At 38.2% G+C, this 17219-nt stretch overlaps 1 long non-coding RNA gene across 1 annotated transcript; it reads right to left on the bottom strand.

Annotated features, from left to right (window-relative positions):
* Positions 1-13522: 13522 nt before the first annotated feature.
* Positions 13523-15341, bottom strand: LOC146491878 (uncharacterized). The gene is made up of 3 exons (XR_014872605.1): positions 14763-15341; positions 14251-14294; positions 13523-13890 (listed from the first exon to the last, which is right to left on the bottom strand). It is a non-coding gene; the product is annotated as an uncharacterized LOC146491878 (long non-coding RNA).
* Positions 15342-17219: the final 1878 nt, after the last annotated feature.

The following is a 17219-nucleotide window of genomic DNA, read 5'->3' on the forward strand; positions in this document are numbered from 1 at the left end:
TATTTTTGTCTGTAATTAATATTAAGGAACATTAACAGCAGTGACTAGTCCTATGTAGACGTCAGAAACTGTAGCAGGTGTGGGATCTGACAGTTGACTTAAGCTGTTTGTTGGATTTTGTGCTAAGAAGCAGAGGGTTGTGATTGCAACAGTTGGTGGATGACACACAAGGCTTCTTTAAAATGCATAAAAAAATGAATGTGTAAGTTAATTTTTACCCAAACCATCAGTCAAGTCTTTAAGATTCCAGAATTTATTTTTGAACCCTACACTGGACACATTATTGAATCAATAATTCACAACAAGTCGCACAAGTCGAAGGCACTGAAGCAATGTACTCGCAATGAATGAGAGCACAGTCCCCTCTATTTTAAAGGCTCAAAAGTAACTAGACAATCGACCGACAACCTTTCTCATGGTCAGGTGAGGCCTCTTTCCTCATTATTTCTTTGCAAATAAAAGATCGTTAATCTTTTATCTTCTAAAGTGCTGCACTTGGATTTGTTGTATTTTTTATTGAATTATCAATATGAGGTTTTCAGTGCAAGTGAGGGAGGCAGGGGACGCCATTGTGGCACATTGTTAAAAAGAAGGACTATGTTGGCCAGCTCAGCAACAGTAAGAGGCCTGAAAGAGCGCAGGAGGCAACCAATGCATGTGATCGCAGCCTTCTTTCTCTTCGCAGCATCTAACCAAGACAAGAAAACTCAGAAGGAGGTAGGTATATCACTGTGAAAGTTTACAATGAATGCAAATAGAGAGGATTTATGAGAAGGTGAAAACCTCTGGAAGAACAGAAACCTTGCCAGAAAACATCTCAAAGAGCAACAAATCTCTTCTACGAGTTCATGAACCCTGTTTAATTTGATCTTTTCTAATTCAATCTCATGAGTGTTAGGGGAAATGACAGATAAAAACAATTATTTCTTCATATTAATACATTCGCTCCCCTTAAAACATGTACTGGAATGAAACAGAAAACCCCACAAAACCAAAGACATTGATGCGCAGTTCTGGAAAAATTCTGATGAAACCTAAATGTACTTGTACCACAGTTTGTGGAAAAAGAGAAGTATAAATAAAAGTTCATGCTGGGGGCATGGATGTTGCATGTATGGCTGCCAGTGGAACCAGGCCACAGATGTTTATTGAAGATGTGACTGCTGATAGAAGCAGCAGGATGAATTTTGAAGTGTACAGGGCTATACTCTCTGCACAGATTCAGCCAAAACCTGCAAAGCTGATTGGACAGTACCTCACAGCAAATGGATAATGAGCTAAAGCATACTGCAAAAGCAACCCAGGAGTTTCTTAAAGGCAAAGAAATTGGAAATTGTTCAATGGCGAAGTCACCTGATCTCAGCCCAACAAACCATCTCAAAGGAGGAAAAAGCATTTGGCGATCTCCATGGTTTCTAGACACAGACAGTCATTAATTACAAAGTATTTTCATTCATGTAATGTGTCCTGTTATGTTAGCTTGCACAAATACTTTTACACCTCTGGAAATGGAGGAATGTGCATAAAAACAGGTGTAATTCATAAACAGTTACTGTAGGTTTTTTTTTAAATCCCTTGAATGAAATCTGAAAGTCTGCACTTCAATCACATCTTTATTGTCTGATTTAAAATGTGATGTGGTATTGCACAGAGGGATAAGAAATGTATCTTAATCCAAATCTCATGGAGTTAATTGGTGATGTTTAATATGCAGGCCTGTGAAAGCTGCTTATTTATGTGGTGTCAATCACCCATTTGCCAGGAAACTTAACAAAAATTGACAACCTTGCAACCTGTGATTTATTGCAAAATTATATATATATTTTAATAAAGGTCCTGTCATGGTCCTGGGTCGGTGACCCAGCGCTTTAAGTTTATTATTATCATTTTCTAGTTTATTATTATGATTATTATTTGAGTTCTCTTCGGTCTGCCTCTGAGTCTGCGTCTGTTTCTCTGTCTATGGTGTCACCCCGTATGTTTGTGAATCTGTCTGTTCAGTTCAGCGTCTTGTCTGGTTCCCGGTGTCTGAGTTTCCTGTTTTATTGTGAAGGTCTGTGTCTTTTGTGAGTGTACTCAGTTTACGTTTCCCCTGTCTCGTCAGCTGTGATTTCTCCCAGGTGTGTTCCCCTCCTGTCTCTCATCCCTTGATTACTGCCATCTGTGTATTTAAGCCCTGTGTTTCTCTGTGTCAGTGTCTCGTCGTTAACGTCTGCTCACCCTCAGATTTCACTGTGTGTTCCGGTACCTCTTATGCCTGCCTGTTAGTTTATTTCCCCCCCAGTATAGTTAGTCTTTTGTTCAGTCTGCAACCTGCAATAAAGCTGTTTATTTTGAGTTCAACTTTGCCTCAGTGAGTCCTGCATTTTGGGTCCTTCCTCCCTGCCTGCCTGCCTGCACACAGCCATGACAGGTCCAAATCACATAAGATTGAACTAGGGAGTATTAGCTGAAAATCTAGCAGTACAGCACAGAGTAACTATGGTTTCTAGTGGTCTATTGTTATCATGCTACCTGAAGTGCAAATCTTTGGATTTAATGGACCTGAGTTGGAGTGAAATAAATTGTGTTGACCAGAAACTGGGAGGCCTTCCTTTAGCTTTCAGCAGCATAGAAAAGCTGGCATTGTTTTTCTTATCTGAAGGTGAACGGCTTCACAGAGCTCCCTCTTAAACCTCGACTGAATTTGTTGAAAAGGCATGAAAAGTGTTACAGATTATAACCTGTATTTGAATGGCAGCAGATGACTATAATTTCAACAAGTGAAAGGTTTTTCTTTCAGGGCAGAATTCTCTGGACAAGAAATTAAATAATAAACTAATAATAATTTAAAAATGTGCATGCTCTGGTTGGAATGTGATGTTAGCATCCTTTAAGGCTTGATAACCAAGCAAAATAAATGAAAGCAAATGAAAGACATGTCAACGTTGTTTCTGCTGAGCAGAGCTGTTATTAGTTTCTTCCGAGAAATAAAGTTACCTGCTGGGTAAGTTGCACATTGTAGACTTGCTGCCAAATGAGACGCGTCAATAAATTAAATCTGTTTTTCACGGTCGAAAGCATTACAAAGTTTCCACTGCACGAAATGCTCTTTGTATCTTAAACTTCCAAGCTGGTGAAAGCACACGTCTCGCTCCTCCTCTAGTTTTCGTTGGATCTGTTGTGACCTGCAGCACATGTACCTACCTAGAAAATCAGGTTGTTGTTATGCCCCCCGTTGTTGCCTGACATATCTCAGGGCATGTTGATGTAGGAGGATGATCTTGTATAGTAAAATTATAAAACTGACTGCACCTGCCATTTCTCTGAGAACTGCCTGTAAATTAAAACATACACAGTTAGCTGTTATTATTCACACACAGTGGTCATTGGGTCAGATCACGTACTTTACCTTAACCTTTTGTATAACAAGGACAAAAACTGTGGGCACCAGGGAGCGTGGGCGTGCAGGAATGACAGTTGCCACAGGTTTCTATCATTACACACGTTCATATATAAGGAGAACAACTAATGTGGGAATCACCACGTTAGTTGTTCTCCCTGTGCCTACATGGGTTTACTCCAGCTTTACCCCACCCAAGACATGCTCATTATGTTAAGTGTTAAAATGATTATAGGAGGGTGAGTGTGGGGTTGTCTGTCGCTCTGTTCGCATGGATGGACTGATATATTAGGCCAGTGGTTCCCAAACTTTTTTTGCTAGGCCCCCCTTTGTTTTACAAGAAAAATGTTTGCGCCCCCCCCTTCTCACGCGCACACGAACACATCCTCCAACCACACACACCCATATTTTGCTCCATTGCAGTTTCTTTCACACCTCAAACATTTAGTTCCACCAGTGTGTGAATGTGAGAGTGAATGAATAGTGGCATTGTAAAGCGCTTTGGGTGCCTTGAAAAGCGCTATATAAATCCAATCCATTATTATTATTACTAGTAAACAATTAAGCAAATACATGTAATCTGCAATAAATGACAGGTAGTAAAAAAATAAACTACTAACTCTTTTAGGCTACCTTCAAACATACACGGGTATTTTTGAAAACGCAGCTGTTTCGTCCACACATAAATGGAGTTTCGAATCACCGAAAACTTAGATTTTTTAAAACTAAATTTTTTCCGATTATGTGTGGACGAGGAATACAGAGTTTGTCTCGCAACGTCAAAGGTATTTGCCTTTTTTCACGTCACGCTGTGCGCGACATTTACATGAGATGAATTGCAGAATGGGAGATAGAGACAAAATACTGTTAATCTGACTATCTTCAGGTTTTACACGCTTACATATACACACACAGTTACTGTCCCTCCATTTAGAAAGGCAGAGGCGTCACGGTGTGATTATTTTACTGTAGTTTTTTTTTTCATGTGTAATAATATTCAACATTGCTATCAATGCATTTTTCAAAAAATGCCTCTCTGTGCACAATGGGTTTAAACACATAAACAACTGTGAGATGCTGTTTGTCCGTGATTTGAAGAGCCCAGCGCTGCTCCCGACACAGGGAAAACCAATTCTGCAGGGGAGACCTACCTTGGCACTTGTGCAGGTGAAACCAAAGGGAAGATATGCTTCACCATATTTTACTTCACTACTTAATTACTTCATTGCTTTACTGATCAATCAAAAACTGGTAAATTTATCACAAGACAGCTCCTTAGGTGCTTAAAAATGGCAAAAGCCTCAACATCGGAAAGTTGCATCTGTTAAGGGAAACATGAAATACGTTAAAAAGAGGACATTCCAGCAGATATGGTAAATTATTTGTACTTTTCTTGGGAATTCCAGAGCTAATTTCTGACTTAACCTCTGTAGACTGACAGCCAGTGTCACACAACTTTGACTTTCTGTTCCATCCTCTGGTCACTGTTAAGCAAAAAAAAAAAAAAAGCTGATTCACTCAGATGGTTATGAGACTGAATTTCAGTAGATGTATTCCCATCTTTGCTCTCTTGTGGACTGCTGATGCAACAGTCACACTAGAGAGAACAGTGGTTGGGAACCTTAGGACCGAATGCAAACAACTTGCGATCATGTTGCCTTTCAAATGGTTGCTTCAAAGATGGAGACCAGATCTGAGACCACTCAGATTTGACGGTTGCTATTTTGAAAGCAACTTGTGTTAAGATGACATTATGACAATCAGAGTCAGTCAGCTATCACTTCTTGGGTGAAGTTGGATATTACACGGACATGCTTGTTTGCTGTCTGTTGCAAATATGTTGCCAACTACATAGAAATGCACAGTCATAAGTTATACTACTACTTACTACTACCTACTAGTTACATTCAAAGTCCAGCTGGAACTTCAAAAATCTGAAATAGAAATCCAGAAATTTGCCTACAAATAGAGCATAATAATAATGGATTGGATTTATATAGCGCTTTTCAAGGCACCCAAAGCGCTTTACAATGCCACTATTCATTCACTCTCACATTCACACACTGATGGAGGCAAGCTACAGTTGTAGCCACAGCTGCCCTGGGACAGACTGACAGAAGCGAGGCTGCCATATCGCGCCATCGGCCCCTCTGGCCAACACCAGTAGGATAAAGTGTCTTGCCCAAGGACACAACGACCAGGACAGAAAGCCCGGGGATCGAACCGGCGACCTTCCGGTTACAAATACGCTTCCCAACCCCCTGAGCCACGGTCGCCCTAGAGACATAGTTGTTGTAGGACTTTAACCTCAAAATAACACATATGCTTAGCAGCCTTGCTTTATTACATGAATACAACCAGAATGCAACCAATTGGGAACCAGTTGAGTTCACTACTGCAAAGAGATGTGTCACAGGTGAGCTCTGCTCATAGGTGTTTTATTTGCAAACCCTGGCTAACCTTAGAGTGACTGCAGTCAGAGTCAGATCGCAATTGTCTGGAAACAGACTCCCACCAGGTGACCCGTACAATTGTTTTGGAATTGAAAATGGTCAGGTGTTGCTAACCTCTGGGTGAACACAGTATTTGCAAGCCCTGCAAAAAGGGAAAAAAAAACAAAATTCAGTGCGATCACCAGGCAACCACAGATTTTTCCTAGTCTCAAGCAGTTTGCTGTCACGTGACTGATCCCTTTGTCAAAACACAAACAGGCGATGAAGGGCAACAAAGGGGGCACCAGACATTTTGGTCCCTTTGCTACAAATGTATGTGTTCAAGTATTTTAGTCACCTTAACTCAAGTCTACTTTAAATTACCATAGCTAGCAAATACAGACACTGCAGAGGAGGACTGCTATAAATGAGCAGACATCACAGTTTGAGTTTTACACCATGCTTCAGTAATGTGTGGCCATAGAGTTTCTTCTGTGTACCATGCTGATATAGCAACTCACTTAAAGCAACTTTTTTTTAAAATTGTTTCCATGTCTTTCATGTGGCGCCAATATTACTTACCTGGTGTTTTGGAACTAAAATTGTGGGCATAGAATCAGCTTGTGGTTTGCATTACAGCTGCAAAGACAGATTAAACTACAGTACTTATTTAAATGGTGATGGACACTTGACTTAACAATAAACCTGCTTCATTGTGATCACAATTTAGTATCTGACGCTAAAGCTGGGAAGGACACTTGGAATAGTTTGTCTGTTTTTTTGATTTACTTGCACTATTGTCACCAGAATCTGCTCTCCTTTCGAGGATAAGGTCATCAATCATTCTCTGTCTCTCGCACACTTTCTGTCTCACTCTTTTTTTTCCTCCCTCGGTCGATGCAGAGATGGGTTTTCTTGTTTTTTAGGCCACAGACTTTTCTCTACCAGTATCTACTAAATCAGTACCCATTAAAATGAAGCGCTAATGAGACCTATTTAAAAAGAGTTCCATTCTTATGAAAAATCCGGTAAGTTATTATATTTTCTGCTGCTGTTCTTCCATTATAATCACAGAGACATTAAAAGAACAAGAAAAACTGAATAATTAAGCCATCTTTTTGTTTCTTTCACCCTATTAAGGTGTGGTAAGTTGTAGCAAAACCTGTCAACCTAAAGAAATTATATTCAACCTATAAATTATGAACCTGCTTTTTATTTTACCTTCTTGGCAATAACAGCAATTACTGGCTGCGCATTATAGTTTTAAATTACAGGGAGAAATGCCACAGACATTAGTTATTGAGATGAATGCTGCCAGTTTTGCTTCATAAAGAAAACTAATTAATATCACTAGCTATCACATTGTATCCACGAGTTTGCATACATCAAACAGTGATTCTATCAAATTAACGCCTATATCCTCATGTTAATCATTAACTTAATTAATATAGCAGTGACATAAACATGCAGTGTGCTCAGATGAGATTATCCACCAAATTTAAAATGAAACCTGTTTGTCAAACAGGTTTTATGTACACAGCTGCAGGGGGAGAATGTTTTTTTTTTATTAAATCAATAAACATAAAATTCACATTAATTACAGTACTGCTGTCTACACTGTATAAACTCGTTCATCTTAGTTTCTCTTCCTGTCAGCAAATCTCAAAAGAGTATTTTAAGACATGAATCAATTTCCATACATTTTGCTGCACATAGCCACAGTGCAGTAAAGAAATTATTGCATATTTTATATGGTGTTCACACATGTATTGTATTGTACTGAAGCAGTTCTGTGAAACCATCTTGTAAAAGCAGCAGGTTTTGGTCATGATGCTGCCACGAGTAGAAACATTACTGGAACAGTTCTGTAATTTACCACATTTTGTCACACCTGGCAAAATGTGGTAAATTACAGAACACCTGACCAGGCAAATATTGAGAAGCACCTTTTATCTTCTCTCCAAACTGGCTGGAGTTTCTGTATGTGTCAAAGGGGCCTCTGTCAGTTGCAGTCCACCACTAATCCTCACTGTGTTACATGATTGCTTTAAAATGAATTAAAGGTGGCTGTGATTAGGATAAGGTTGTCTAGTAAAGTTCACCCATCTACCAGATGGGAGAATCCACACATTTATAGGTCACAGGTAATGTATTTTAGATTCTAGACTTCTATTCCCTTAAAATAATATATTTAATTCAACTTAATTCAGTGCAGTTTTGTTTATATAGCACCAGTCCAGCAGCAGCAAGAGCAGTCATGTCAAGACGTTTTATATCATAAATACCTCTACAATACAACTACTAATGACAAATAATAGTTGTATTTGAACAAAACCACAAGACTTCTGGAGTAACGTCCTTTGACAGATCAGATCAAAGTGGAGATGTTTGGTTATAATGCACAGTGCCACATTTGGAGAAAGCCAAACACAGCATACACAGCAATTGTCTAACATGTTCGTGGTAATGCTTTGGACTTATTTTGCAGCCACATGACCTAGGCACCTTGCAGTCCTTCCATTCACTGAATCAACTTTGAATTCCTCTGTATATATTTTGACCATGTGCAGATTAGAGAAAATCTATAATAAATTCAAACCTGTGCATGAAATTCTTGTTTTATAAGGTAACTAAAGATGCACACTTTACAATCATTCCACCCTGGAAAAGGAACTGTTCAAAGAAATCATTAAAACCCCAATTACCATGACATTCACGCTCACAACGAGTGTATGTAAACTTTAACTCAGGACTGCTGTTCTAAAATATTGGTTATAGTAAGACTAAACAAGGTTTTCAATTTTAAGCTACAAAATAAGACACCCTGACATGTTTCCATTTACAAACATGTCAGGGTGAGAGAAAATAAGCTCAATACAAGCGCTCATCTGTTTCAAACTATTTTCTCGCAGTAGGCACTAAAACACAAGTCCTGATTTGCTTCTTGTTCACTCGGTAAGAAAGTCTAACAAGTGCTAGAATTATAGAGTTTAGCAGAAGAAATGTAAGAAACCGAGGCGAGGCCATTACAGTTTAATGTCTGCTGTCCTCATGAATCAGGCACCCTGCGCAGAGAATCATCTAAAGGTGGGGGGGTGCTTACGATTTTTCCCCAGAAGGCTTTTTCTCAGCTTGGCATCCCCAAGGTGAACATCCTATTAACCCCTCAATGTTTGTGAAGAGACATATTGGTTCATTTGAGTGCCAATGGACCAGGAGGCTTTTAGAAAAGTTACACCAACACATACATGCTTTTCTCAGCATTACCTCTCCCTCACAGACATTGAGCAATATTGTCACTTTCAGCAACCTGTTCACCTTTAAAAGCTGTAAAAAGGTTTGGTATTGACATAACAGGCAGATAATTGACCCTTGTCTTGAATATAAAATGGTCAGGTGGGATAGTGGTGCAATGATGTTGGCACTGTTGACTTAAGAAGAGAAGGCTCTGGCTCTCTGTGGGAAATTTCTCAGTTTTCCACATGCCTGTGCATGCTTTCTCTCACTACTGTACTAATCTCACTACTGTTTAACCCTAAAGATATTCATCTTAATAAAACTAAAGACCCTAAATTGTCTGCTGGTGTTTGGCCCAAACAGCAAAGCAGGATTTGTGGCTGAACTATTGGCTTTTATTGTCGTAATGGTGATTTGCTTCTTGTCGGGGAGCATCGTGTTGGTGACCAATGCTACACAGCCTAACCTGATCTAAATTAGGTTATGTTTAAGGTAACAGATAAAACACAGCCTATTGACTCTTGGTTATCTTGAAAAATGGCATCATCTTTTGTAGATGTTGATGCAATGTTTTTTTCCTGTCAAGGATCTATAGATTATGAGAGATATATGATCACTGGCTACATTATTATGTAGACCCATTCAACTGCTTGTTAATGCAAGTATCTGTGGCAACAACTGGGGTGGCTGTAGCTCAGGAGGTACTGCAGGTCATCTGCTAATTGGAAGGTTGGTGGTTCCATCCCTGGCTGCTCCAGGCTGCATGCCAAATATCCTTGGGCAAGATACTAACCCCAAGTTGATCTCTGATGCATCCATTGGAGTACAATTGTGTGTGAATGTTAGATAGAAAGCACTTAGGCATAGAAAAAGTGTTTGTGTGAATGAGCAAGTTGTATAAATGTTTTGAGTGCTCTGGTAGAGTAGAAAAGTGCTACATTACCAGTCTGTTTATTATTTAACTCAAAGCAGTCTGCTCAGAATGAGCAGAAATATCAGAATGCACATGAAAGTTGACTTAAGTGACTTAGTCATCAACTATGCCATAGTTGTTGGCTGCTGTTAAGCATTTCAAAATCTGTAGTTTTCCCAGATAATACTTTGTCGTCAGACCTACTTGTGCACAGATTTGGCATTTTGGCTAGCTTCCTCACTGACTTTGGCTTCAGCAACTGTGTTGCTTTTCGTTAGAATATTCTGGAAGTACAGAAAGACAGATGAAGTTGGAAGTGGAGAGCACCCTTAAAAAATGACGGCAAGACTGACAAGATTGATCACGATTAGCTAAAGACCAATTGGTTTTTTTTTCTTTTTATGGTATTTGTTGAAAAAGTAGAATAAAATCACTCTGATTCTTCTATAAACACAAACAATTTTTGTTAATTCAGTCGACACTGGATAGATTTATTTGCATTTAAATTGGAATCTTGACACACTCATCGTTAAAGTAAATAAGAACAAAGATAACCACATATAGTGCCCCCCCTAATGTTAGGAAACAATTTCATCCAACTAGTAATGGAAAAGAGAGAACTTTATTGCCCAGACGTTCTTTTCTCTTGGTCTTCGCCCACACAGAAACAATCTGTCTGCAATAGTGAGAAAGCTTTTTCAGTCAAATGAAAAAATAACTTACTGGCAGAAATCTACTCATGATCTTGTTGTGTTTGATCCCAACAACCACATTATTTATGTCCATAGCATTTGATCTTAAAACTGACTGCTGTCAGCTTGACTTGATCCGAGCCTGTCATGAAAATGGAAAACAAGCTCCTGGCATCCTCAGCTCATTTTCGAGGAGATGTCACAGCTTGCACACCAGCATATTCTCTACATCAAGCAAACACAGTTAGCTCTGGAATCAGAGGGTGAGAACTGGTAATGAGAGGGGAGCTCCGAGTTCTCTGCGATTTCTTACCTTAGCTGTCTGTCAGGAACCTCGTTATCTCAGCTTTCTACTGCTGGTCGGCCTTGTTATCCTTAAGTCCTGTCTATTGTCATATTTCCTCTAAGGAAAAAGAATAGGTATCTATTCATAGAAACCAGGACAAAATTTTATAACAATATAACGCCTGTAGGGATTAGCTGGTATCTTCACAGAGCTAAAATCACCTGTTGCATTACAGCTAGCCAACATCAGTGGAGGCTTGATAGCATTGTCAGAATCTGGCAGGCGTCAGATCTTTCAGTGATTCAGTGATCATCAGTCCAGTGAAGCAAGAAATTTCTCTTTTGACACTGGATTAAATCCACTGCTTGCTTCATTGTCTGACAAGATCACAACCTCAGGGTCAGAAGTAAGTCAGCTCTGTCCAGCAACTACCATCAACACATACTTCACTGTTGCAGGAAATCTGTGTGCTCCAAAAGCCATCAAGCACATCAATAAGTCCCTGGCCTGATCAAGGACTATAATCGCAAATTCAAGATGCTAGATTGTCCTCTTCTTTTGGTTTGTGGAAGTTTACATCTGCAAATTTTGTCAAAAATTTCCCATACCTTTAAGCTGCATCCACATTGAAAGTGATGTGATGACCAGACACAACAGAAAGTGAAGGACATCCTGCGACTGCAAGCGATTATCAGGTCCCACCCACTTCCTGTCTTCCAGAAAGACAGGAAGTGGGTGGTAATTTTCTGCCAGTACATTTTCTGTTTTTTTACGGAAGTTTGACGGACTTTTCTGTAAATGATAAAACGGAACATTCTGTAGATTTACATTTTACTCTCTGTACTATTTACGGACATTTCCTTAAGCTATAAAACGGAAAATTCAGTTTATTCACAGTATATTTTCTGTCTCATTAACTGATATTTTCCGCTAATAGAAAAATTCTGTTTCTGTTTATATTACTATTTCCAAGCACTTCTTTTCACTGTAACTCATTAAATATAGTTCTTTATATCCTTAAACGTACATTTCTATGCAATTACAACCTAGTACACCATGTACTAAATAAATTAAAACTTAAATTAATTTGTGCTTCGTACACAACAACATTCGTACAATTAATGTTAAATATTCTTTTATTCTCCTCAACTCTAAAACTATACTAAAATATAACGACAGCATCCATCTTGTCATAAAACTACTAAACAGCTGATACATGAACAAAATAACTCACAAGCTTTCAAATTTGAGCGTTTATTTCCTTGAAATCAGGTTGCCCTCATGTAAATTTGTTTATTTACATTCATTCAAGTGGCTACCAAGTGTTTTCTTCAAACAGGACACCTGACAAACAAAAAATGTCATATTTAAAGATATGTTCACATTTAATAATATCCAGAGTACCTTTTAGTTAGAATCACTGCCTTGTGGTAGTTTTGCCTCAGCAAAATGGTTAAGGTGTGGTTTACATCCATGTCTGTCCACTTATGATACAGTATACACATGTAGTCAGTTATAGACAAACACCTTTGATTACTGAATTGCATTCACTTCATTAATGAAGTGAATGTAATTCACATTTGTCTGAACATTTGTCTGAGATTAACTCTTTGGGGTCTTTACCTTACAATATAACATACTTGACTGTTTAAGTGGTGTCACATGAATAACACTGAACAGATCTAAAGAAGAGGTTCCTGAACTTTGGGTTTATTCGAACAGGACGGATGGATAACCACAGGACTTTTCCCCATATGATAACTAAAACACAAAATAAATTAAGACAGATTACTGTCCCAAACTTAAAGATAAAAGTGTATTTACTGGACTTGTTTTGTCAGTGAGGAGCAAAGTACAATTAGAAGTGCTTGTTCTGATGAAAAGTTAAACTGTAAACAGCAGCGTAGTGAATAAGGATCTGTGTCCACGAATCTTCAGCAGTGACAAGACTTAAACATCATAGTTCAAAATCCTTAATGCACACCTTTTTCTCCACGGTGTTCAAATGCTCTTAGTTGTTGAAGTAGAGGAAAAAGTCTGACATATTTCATGACCATTAAATGTTAGACAAGACTCTGAAAACGAGGTTACGGTTACAAACAAAAACCTCTGCTTGTGCGCACACACCCTAAATCACAACAAATAAGACAATAGTAAGACAAATTACTACAAAGTCTTGTTACCACTCGTCATGTACCAGTGTGACAAAGTCCTGAATGCACCCTGCATGTTAGTACATCAAGGTCCATCTGAGCTTTAAATAAAATACACTCAGCTTTTCCTTGGATTTTCAGAGTTGCTCAGTTCATACAGGAACTGCAGCAGTCGGGGTTAACGTGTCGCTGTGTTGCTCCTCCATCTCAGCCATTGAGACTAGTCGCAATTTATTCTGAGGAAAAAAAGAGAAACAACAAGACATTTTTAAAACATTTTTATTTTAATTTTTTTTACCTAGAACATAAACAACATTAGAAGAACACACATCACTGAACCTGAAAACAACAAAAACAAACAAACAAACAATATATATATATTACAATATATAACAATATATATAATAAATCTACCCCGTAGGGGAGATTTATTACCCCGGTAGGGTAATAAATCTCGATTGATATATCGATTATTGTGACAGGCCTACTGTTTTGGTATCATAACAAGCTTGCCAAACATGTATGACCACTAAGCAATGTCTAAGCAGTAGTACTGGTCTGAATGACAACAAACATAGCTAGTGTTTGGGAAAATCTGTTAGAAAACAGTTATTATTTCAATAATTATGCTTAGCATGTGACACAGACACTGCATAAAAAACTACAACAACAAATACTTACTTGAGGAGGATGGGAGAGGGCAGCATGAGGTTGAGACTGTTCCCTGCTCAGATGCAGTGTACAAGGACAATCAGGGCTGTCACAACAATGGGGTGGGGCCAAGTGGCTGCAACCCTAGGTACAATGTACAATTATATATAATTACATATAATATATGTGAATAAAGCAAGAATCTGTTTAGGTTAGTTACTGTGCTGACTGATGCTTGCTAGGTTTATATGATTGTAAACTGCACAAAAACAACAACAGCAACAACATTAATGATAACGACAAACAAAATTACTTAGATTTATGTAAATCTCACATCAGGAAGATCTGCATTCGATTTCATTGGCTGAAATAAATAGGCAGAAACATTACTGCTAAACAACCAAAAAAACTCTAAAAAGCCTAAAAATGACTAAAACAGCAAGGAAATGTGGAACATTGTAATTAGTGAATATTAATAAAGCATAACTGTGCTTTGTTTCTCACCTTGGTAAGTAAGTGCTCTGTAGCCAGAAGGAGAGGTGGGATTTCTGTAAAAGTCAAATTTAATGTGAATATTATATATAACAAGTGTAAAAAGTTTTATTTGTAATTTTTTCCCCTTTCTGAGAAGGCAGAATAATAAGAAAAGGCAAAAGTACGTCACAATATAATTAATTAAGTTACATATTTTGATTACCAAATTATGGAAGCGTGGAGCTGCCACCCAGGCAAAAGCAAAATAGAGCTACAGTATATCACGTTATAACGTGAAAAGTTTATTGTTCTAACATTATGCTTTTCATGTTTGTATAGTATAATATCACGTTATTATAATATACATAATTATTACGTTCGCACAATATTGTACGAACGTGAAAACGTGATATTACATTGTTCAAACGTGAAAAGTATATTGTTAGCACGATATACTTATATTTCTCTTTTGCCTGGGTGACAGCTCTACGCTTCCGTGCCAAATAAGCGAGAATAAAGTAATATTATATGAGAAAAGGCACCTGCTAGCTTGATGATGGAAGCTTCATAGACGGGCCACCCGCCTTTTGGCTCCTTGTCGCCACTCCACGAAATAAATGTCCGTTTCCTCCATGCCGGCTAATTATTCATCCTCATTAAAATCTCGTATATGTTCAGTTGGCAGAATTGAGAATTTTAGATCTTCCAACCACTTAATTAACGCGAATATAATCGGCTTGTTTCTTCCCATCTCCTGTATCCGGCCGTTCCTCTCACTGTCGAAATTCGCGCCTCAGAGACGTCGTTATTTTTCAAAAAAAAGAAAGAAACAGCAACAACTACTAAACAGAATTTTTGCACGTTCATTGCACATTTGTGGGAATGTTTAAATATTTACTTTTTATTAATTTCTTTTCATTTTCATGAAATCGATGAAGCCTGAAAGAAGCCTAATGGTTGCTCTTGCTCTTACTTTTCCCTCCTTTTCGGGTTCTTTTTCCCACAATGCATTGCAGTAGTTGAGAAATACAGAAAAATACCTGTAAATGACTAATACGGAAAATTCCTTCACGTTTATAAAGTAGATTGTACTGTATTTTTACGGATTTTTTTTTACAGTGTAATCGTGACTAGTCGACTAATTGTGGCAGCCCTACGTGCCACAGTCAGCCATAGTTTGCATGGAACTTGTCTGCAGACAGGCTAATAACTAAGCATTAGTATAACTAATTGATGCAATATTCCTTCTGAAGGTGTGCCTTAATGCTACCAACATGGTTTAAAAGGTTCATTTTTTTACTTCAACCATTTGCCGGCCACTTGAGGAATACACATATTTTAGTGACCATGGTTACTATAGTGTCCCTGGCTAGTGCTCAAGCCTATTATTAAGTTATTTTATTGAATGAAGGCATTATTATATCTAAGCCTCATTATCATTCTTGACATAAAATCATAGGAACATAATTTATAACTCCATTTATTTATTTTTTGCTTTATTAGTTAAACTATGCATTAGAAAACAATTTGAAAGTTAGCACATTTTGTGAAAGGGCAGCAACTTTGTTTGTTTTGTATGGCAGATTGTGCCTTTAAATAAGAAACGCTCTAAAGAAACAACTCAAAAGATGCTCTCACTGTCCAGAGAAAACCACATGGCGTATTGTTTCAAACTGTGAATGAGGCATTTTTAGTGCGCCCCACTGACAGTGCTGCAAATCAGACAGTAGCTTTGACAAAGCCTTTTGTCTTTCCCTTAAAACTCCCACTCCGTACTGACAGAAGGCTTCTTTATGAAGTGAACTTTCCCTTTAAGACCTCAGTGTCTGCTTCTCAGAGCAGTGTTTGCTTTGAGAAGCAGAGAACATGCCAGACAGTTTAAATTAGAATCACTTTCTCCTGACTGAACACCAAACCAATCATTTGAATAGAACTTAGACAGGCTACATATTTGGTGAATGCCTTCCTTCAGTTTTACCCGCAAAGTATATTGAATTGATTGGATGTTTTTAAACATGCCCATTTATTGAAGACAAATGCGCTATTTAATATTTAAGTTTTTCAAAGCTTTCTTCATGTGAAAAGGGGGCTTTAATTAAACAGAAGGCAAAACCCCTAGAATTAAGCTGCTGTATCTCTTCAGTGCTCACAGTCCTCTTGGGTTATCACAAACAAGCCAGTTGGAGGAGCCCAGTGGACTGCTTTAATGCATACAACACATCAGAGGTAGTCAGGTTTGTTAGCTTGGCACATCTGAAAAGCTCTAAAGAAATAAACAAATCATAAAACCAAATTCCAACCTGTCTTCAAATCCAAACTGCACAGAAGCTCACTGGAAGAAAAAAAAACTAACATGTTTTTATAGAAGACACACAGGAATCTCTTCATTGATTCACCCAGGATAACTCTGTTGAAACGAGCTGCTGATCCATATATAACCCTTCAGCTTCCAGTTTGATTAAGAAACGCATTAATTACTCATCACCATATAATTTACCCCGTCACCCTCCTAGTCTATGTCTAGCCGAACGTCTTGTCACAAACAATTACGCCAATAAAGATGGAAGCTAATTAAATTAAAGGCAGTGACGTGTCTTTTGTTGCAAAGTCATCACAATTAGGCAGCCTGGAGGGTATAGGTTATTGATGTCAGTCTTTGCTGGGATAAGTCAGCCACAGTGACTCACATTATGCGATGAGTTACATCTTGGAGAGAAGAACTTGATTGGGCTTTAAGGGGATGATTCTTGGTGCCAGATTTTTATGCTGTAGCACATTCCAGTTCACACTGTGAAACCATCTGTCTGTCCTGACCTCACACCTTTGCGGTATATACGTTCTTTGCATATTTTAGTGTCTACATTTCATCAACATGCCATTGCCAATTAAAATTGAAGGGTAGAGAATATCACTTCACTAGATTTATTGCTGTCAAAATCATCTCGGATTAATTTGTAACAAGCTGTGAAAACTACAGATAGGGCTTTTGAGGTGTAACA

The sequence above is a fragment of the Neolamprologus multifasciatus genome, chromosome 23, assembly GCF_963576455.1.
Source record: "Neolamprologus multifasciatus chromosome 23, fNeoMul1.2, whole genome shotgun sequence".
Lineage (NCBI taxonomy): Eukaryota > Metazoa > Chordata > Actinopteri > Cichliformes > Cichlidae > Neolamprologus > Neolamprologus multifasciatus.